Below are 7,438 nucleotides of genomic sequence, written 5' to 3'. Positions count from 1 at the left end.
AATAGAACATGCTGCTCAACAGAACATGCTGCCCAACAGAACATGCTGCTCAACAGAACATGCTGCCCAACAGAACATGCTGCCCAGCAGAACATGCTGCCCAACAGAACATGCTGCCCAACAGAACTCTTCACTTTAATGACTGTTTCACAGCGTGCACCATCTGTACCCTTCTTTCCCAACCTAGCTTCTGTGAACTGCATAGGTGCGAATGGCCCCCTCCCCATTGCAATATGTCCTATGTCCCTGGAGACCACATCTCATCTCCCCCCCCCCCCCCCCCCCCTCTTCCACAAGCATCAAAGTACTCGCTTCGGCGGTACATATACTAAAATTGGAACTATACAGAGAAGATTAGCATGGACCCTGCACAAGGATGACACGCAAAATCGTGAAGCATTCCACTTTTTTCACTCCTCAAATTGTGAAAACTACAATGCCCCATTCACCATGCGGGAACTCGAAAATGCACTTGCCCGGTCACTGTCCTCCACTCCGGGGCCTGATTCTATTCATATTCAGGTGCTGAAGAACATTTCTCCTGCGGGTAAAGGTTTCCTTCTTCGTACTTACAATCGCATCAGGATTGAAGGACATGTTCCCGCATGCTGGCGCAAGTCTATTCTTGTTCCGATTCCTAAGAAGGGGAAGGACAAGCACTTGCCTTCCAGTTATCGACCCATCTTGCTTACCAGCTGTGTCTATAAGGTGATGGAGCGAATGGTTTACACTAGGTTGGTTTGGCTGCTCGAATCTTGACGCCTACTTACCAATGTACAATGTGGATTTCGTAGGATCCGCTCTGCTGTTGACCATCTGGTTACCTTGTCGACCTTCATTATGAATAACTTCATGCGGAAGTGCCTGACCGCGGCTGTGTTCTTTGATTTGGAGAAGGCTTATGACACCTGTTGGAGGGCGGGCATTCCCTGCACCATGCATACATGGGGCTTTCGCGGTAGCCTCCCTCTTTTCATTCGTTCCTTTTTAATGGATCGACAGTTCAGGGTACGTGTGGGTTCTGTCCTGTCAGACACCTTTCGCCAGGAACATGGGGTGCCACAGGGCTTCATTTTGAGCGTTGCTCTCTTCACCATAGCGATCAATCCAATAATGGATTGTCTCCCAGATGAGGTATCAGGCTCCCTTTTCGTGGATGATTTTACCATCTATTGCAGCATGCAGCGTACATGTTTCCTGGAGCACTGTCTTCAGCGTTTTCTTGGCCGTCTTTACTCTTGGAGTGTCACCAATGGCTTCCGTTTTTCTGCCGAGAAAACGGTCTGTCTTAACTTCTGGTGCTACAAAGAGTTTCTCCCACCGTCCTTACGACTCGGCCCCATTGCTCTCCCATTCGTGGAGACAACAAAAATTTTAGGTCTTACATTTGACAGGAAACTTAGTTGGTCTCCACATGTGTCATATTTGGCTGCCTGTTGTACCCGTTCTCTAAATGTCCTCTGTGTTCTCAGTGGCACGTCATGGGGAGCGGATTGAACTGTCCTACTTCACCTATATTGGTCGATCGACCGCTCCAAGCTGGATTATGGGTGCTTTGTATACTCCTCTGCACAGCCTCCATCTTACGTCGCCTCAACTCCATACAACATAGGGGTTTACGGCTTCCGATCAGAGCGTTTTATACTAGTCCCATCGAGAGTCTTCATGCTGAAGCCGGTGAATTGCCACTCACCTGTCAGCGCGATATGCTGCTTTGTCATTACGCCTGTCGGCTTCTGTCAATGCACGACCACCCATCGTATCGTTCCTTTTTTGACGACTCTCTCGACTGTCAATACCGGTTGTATGTCTCTGCCCTGCTACCCCCTGGAGTTCGCTTTCGTCACCTCCTTCAACACCTTGATTTTTCACTCCCTGCAACCTTTAGAGAGGGCGAGAGCCACACGCCACCTTGGCTCCAGGTTCAGTTTCCCGTTAACTTTGACCTCCGCTCGCTCCCAAAGAAGGTTACCCTCGGTTCAGTATACCACTCCCGTTTTGTCAAACTTCGTTCGAAGTTCATTAATATGACCTTCATTTATACTGATGCCTCTAAGACCAATGACGGGGTCGGGTGTTCTTTTATTGTCGGTGCACAAAGTTTCAAATACCGGCTACATGGCCATTGTTCGGTCTTCACAGCTGAGCTCTTTGCCCTCTACCAAACTGTTCTTTACGTCTGCCGCCACCGACAAACTGCTTATGTCATCTGCTCCGATTCTCTGAGCGCCATCCAGAGTCTCAGTGATCCGTATCCGGTTCACCCTTTCGTGCACCGGATCCAACGTTCTCTTAAGCAGTTGGTGGACGACGGGTCTCCAGTAGCTTCATGTGGGTACCTGGCCATGTCGGTATCCCTGGGAACGAAGCTGCAGATGCCATGGCCAAGGCTGCGGTCCTCCAGCCTCGGACGGCTTCTTGTTGTGTCCCTTCATCAGATTGTAGCACGGTCATTTGTCAGCGCATTTTATCACTGTGGCATGCCGATTGGGCTACACTTAGGGACAACAAGCTTTGGGCCTTGAAACCTCTTCCCATAGCTTGGACATCCTCTTCACGTCCTTCTCAGTGGGAGGACACTGCTAGTTCAGCCATTGCCATCTGCTGACGGCAGCGCCGGCGCTGTTCTTTCCATGTGGGCAATTGCTGATGGTCCACCACATTTTAACATCCTGTCCGGATTTTACTACGCTGCATCTTGATCTTGGCCTGCCATGTATTCTGGATGCCATTTTAGCAGATGACCCAGGAGCTGCTGCTCGTGTTCTTCGTTTTATCAACTTGACACACCTGTCTAAGGACATTTGATTATGCTGTAGTTTTTTAATGCTATGTCTGTTAATACGTCTTTTATAGTGTTGTCCCTTTTAGTTGCTGTTTTAACCTTGTGCCTCACGGTACATTCCTAAATTAGTCAGGGCACTAATGACCATTGTAGCTGTGTGCCCCAAAACCACAAAAAAAAAAAAAAGCATAAAACTTTATTAGTCCCTGTCTCCCAATTGCAGCACTACACAGTCTTCTATTCCACCAGTACATGCAGAGTCTTTTATCCCCCTCCTCTAATTCTCTCCTTTTCCTATTTTCTTCCCCCCTTTTCCCCATCCCTCTTCCTTGTCCAAAATTCTGATTGCACATAATTCCCCCATCCCGGTCCCTACCACACTACCACAGCACTGTATGCACCCACAACCAGCACTTCAGTCACCTACCCCTACACTGGTATCAGCCCCCCTTCCTGCCCCAGCCTCATTTCTGCCCTCCCCACCCAGACTGCTTCTCCCATCATGTGCAGTTGCTTTCAGTCCCACATTGGTTGGCAGAGACAGTAGTTATTTGCATGTGAGCTGTTTGCCATAATTTCACATGTTTGGTAGTTTTCTTGTTGTGCCTGTATTCATCGTATCTCCACTCTATGGCAAGTAGCAAGCTACTATTTTCATATTATTATTATTATTATTATCATCATCAATATTCAGTCCTGGTTTTCTTTATTGTTCGAATATTTATGTATGAATGTACTGACGTGTCTTGCTCTTTACAAAAATTTTTCATCTGTTTGCGTTGTGATACTGTAGCAAATTGAGATTCTGTAAAAATATATTTCTGGAAAATGTCATTGGAGTACTGTAACCAATGAAATGCGTAACTTCATCATTCTTAAATTTTTCAGTCAGTGTTACATAAGCTGAAATGAAATGCCTCCTCTTTCACTTGAATTTCTGCTCACAAATTTTTACCCATACCTCCTCCTCCATTTAGCTTTCAGTTTGGTCTCTCATCATTCTGGTTGTGTTTATGGATTATGCATCTGCTTCTTTCACTATGTTCACTTGTACATAAAAACTACAACTTAAACTGTAGAGAGACTGCTGTTATATTACTGAGAGCTGTCTCCTCTGTATGGGACATAAAATGTATGTGTTAATTTGTTGAATATCAATGGTTCACCTCTGGATCCACTGTCTTAAGCTGAGGGTCATGTAAAGTATGAGACACTCCATTGAGTATCACTACATCTACATCTACACCTATATGCACATGCATACTCTGCAAATCACATTAAAGTCCCTAGCATATGGTTCATAGAACCACCTTCACAATTCTCTATTATTCACATCTCATATGTTGTTGTTGTTGTTGTTGTCTTCAATCCAGAGACTGGTTTAATGCAACTCTCCATGCTACTCTATCCAGTGCAAGCTTCATCATCTCCCAATATCTACTGACCTACATCCTTCTGAAACTGTTTAGTGTATTCATCTTTTGGTCTCCTTCTGTGCTGCCCCCCAATACTAAATTGGTGATCCCTTGATGCCTCAGACCATGTCCTACCAACTGATCCCTTCTTCTACTCAAGTTGTGCCACAATCTCCTCTTCTCCCCAATTCTGTTCAATACCTCCTCATTAGTTATGTGATGTACCCATCTAATCTTCAGCATTCTTCCATAGCACCACATTTAGAAAGCTTCTGTTCTCTTTTGCCTGAACTATTTATCATCTATGTTTTACTTCCATACATAGCTACACTCTATACAAATACTTTCAGAAACGACTTCCTGACACTTAAATGTATACTCGATGTTAACAAATTTCTCTTTCTTCAGAAATGCTTTCCTTGCCATTGCCAGTCTACATTTTATATCCTCTCTACTTCAACCATCATCAGTTACTTTGCGCACCAAATAGTAAAACTCCTTTACTTCTTTAAGTGTCTCATTTCCTAAGCTAACTCCATCAGCATCACCTGAGTTAACTCCACCACATTCCATTGCTCTCGTTTTGCTTTGTTGATATTCATCTTATATCCTCCTTTCAAGACACTGTCCATTCCGTTCAACTGGTCTTCCAAGTCCTTTGCTGTCTCTGACACAATTAAAATTTCATTGGCGAACCTCTAAGTTTTAATTTCTTCTCCATGGATTTTAATGCCTACTCATATTTTTTCTTTTTTTTTTTTCTTTACTCGTTGCTAAATATACAAATTGAATAACATTGGAAATAGGATACAACCATGTCTCACTCCCTTCTCCAACCATTGCTTCCCTTTCATGACTCTTGACTATTATAACTCCCATATTGTTTCTGTACAAATTGTAAATAGCCTTTTGCTCCCTGTGTGATATCCCTGCAACCTTCAAAATTTGAAAGAGAGTATTTCAGTCAACATTGTCAAAAGCTTTCTCTGAGTCTACAAATGCTAGAAACATAGGCTTGCCTTCCCTTAATCTATTTTTTAAGATAAATCCCCCACATGAAACATGGACCTTGCCATTGGTGGGAAAGCTTGCATGCCTCAGTGATACAGATGGCCATACCGTAGGTGCAAGCACAATGGAGGGGGGTATCTGTTGAGAGGCCAGAGAATCGTGTGGTTCCTGAAGAGGGGCAGCAGCTTTTTCAGTAGTTGCAGGGGCAGCAGCCTGGATGATAGACTGATCTGTAACACTAACCAAAACGGCCTTGCTGTGCTGGTACTGCAAACGGCTGAATGCACGGGGAAACTACAACCATAATTTTTCTCCAGGGCATGCAGCTTCACTGTATGGTTAAATGATGATGGTGTCCTCTTGGGTAAAATATTCCAGAGGTAAAATAGTCCCCCATTCCAATCTCTGGGGGGGGGGACTACTCAAGAGGACATCGTCATCAGAAGAAAGAAAACTTGTGTTCTATGGATCAGAGCGTAGAATGTCAGATCTCTTACTCGGGCAGGTAGGATAGAAAACTTGAAAAATGGAAATGGATATGTTAAAGTTAGATATAGTGGGAATTAGTGACGTTCGGTGGCAGGAGGAACAAGACTTTTGGTCAGGTGAATACAGGGTTATAAATACAAAATCAACTAGAGGTAATGCAGGAGTAGGTTTAATAATGAATAAAAAAATAGGAGTGCGGGTAAGCTACTACAAACAGCATAGTGAACACATTGTTGTGGCCAAGATAGACATGAAGCCCATGCCTACAGCAGTAGTATGTGATTATATGCCAACTAGCTCTGCAAATGAAGAAATTGATGAAATGTTTGATGAGATAAAAGAGATTATTCAGGTAGTGAAGGGAGACGACAATTTAATAGTGATGGGTGACTGGAATTCGATAATAGGAAAAGGGAGAGATCATAGCCTACACTTGGTTCAAAAATCATAAAAGAAGGTTGTATACTTGGAAGAATCCTGGAGATACTAGAAGGTATCAGACAGATTACATAATGGTAAGACAGAGATTTAGGAACCAGGTTTTAAATTGTAAGACATTTCCAGGGGCAGATGTGGACTCTGACCACATTCTATTGGTTATGAACTGTAGATTAAAACTGAAGAAACTGCAAAAAGGTGGGAATTTAAGGATATGGGACCTGGATAAACTGAATAAACCAGCAGTTGTACAGAGTTTCAGGGAGAGCATAAAAGAACAAGTGACAGGGATGGGGGAAAGAAATGTAGTAGAAAAAGAAAGGGTAGCTCAGAGGGATGAAGAAATGAAGGCAGTAGAGGATCAAGTAGGTAAAAAGATGAGGGCTAATAGAAATTCTTGGGTAACAGAAGAAATACTGAATGTAATTGATGAAAGAAGAACATCTAAAATGTATTAAAATAAGCAGGCAAAAAGGAATACAAACGTCTCAAAAATGAGATCGACTGGTAGTTCAAAATGGCTAAGCAGGGATGTCTACAGGACAAATGTAAGGATGTAGAGGATTATCTCACTAGGGTTAAAATAGATACTGCCTACAGGAAAATTAAAGTGACCTTTGGAGAAAAGAGAACCATTTGTATGAATATCAATAGCTCAGATGGAAGCCTAATTCTAAGCAAAGAAGGGAAAGCAGAAAGGTGGAAGGAGTATATAGAGCGTCTACACAAGGGCTATGTACTTGAGGACAATATTAGGGAGGTGGAAGAGGAGGTAGATGAAAATGATATGGGACATACGATACTATGTGAAGAGTTTGACAGAGCACTGAAAGACCTAACTTGAAACAAGGCCCCGAGATTACACAACATTCCAATACATGTTCACCTACTAGGTTTCCTTCTCTCCCTTTTCCTACTGAGAGCCTTGGGGGAGGCAGTCCTGACAAAACTCTACCATCTGATGAGCAAGATCTATGAGACAGGTGAAATACCCTCAGACTTCAAGAAGAATATAATAATTCCAATACCAAAGAAAGCAGGTGTTGACAGATGTGAAAATTACTGAACTATCGGTTTAATAAGTCACAGCTGCAAAATACTAATATGAATTCTTTACAGACGAATAGAAAAACTGGTAGAAGCTGACCTTGGGGAAGAACAGTTTGGATTCCATAGAAATATTGGAACTTGTGAGGCAATACTGACCTTATGACTTATCTTAGAAGAAAGATAAAGGAAAGGCAAACACATGTTTCTAGCATTGGTAGAATTAAAGAAAGCTTTTGAAATTGTTGATTGG

The 7,438-nt window shown here is 43.1% G+C and overlaps 1 non-coding gene across 1 annotated transcript; it reads left to right on the top strand.

The window, feature by feature from the left end:
* The first annotated feature begins 304 nt into the window (after nt 1–304).
* Nucleotides 305–411, top strand: LOC126285649 (U6 spliceosomal RNA). The gene has a single exon (XR_007551662.1). It is a non-coding gene; the product is annotated as a U6 spliceosomal RNA (small nuclear RNA).
* Nucleotides 412–7,438: the final 7,027 nt, after the last annotated feature.

The sequence above is a fragment of the Schistocerca gregaria genome, chromosome 8 (assembly GCF_023897955.1).
Source record: "Schistocerca gregaria isolate iqSchGreg1 chromosome 8, iqSchGreg1.2, whole genome shotgun sequence".
NCBI lineage: Eukaryota > Metazoa > Arthropoda > Insecta > Orthoptera > Acrididae > Schistocerca > Schistocerca gregaria.
This window is presented reverse-complemented; position numbering and strand designations above follow the sequence as displayed.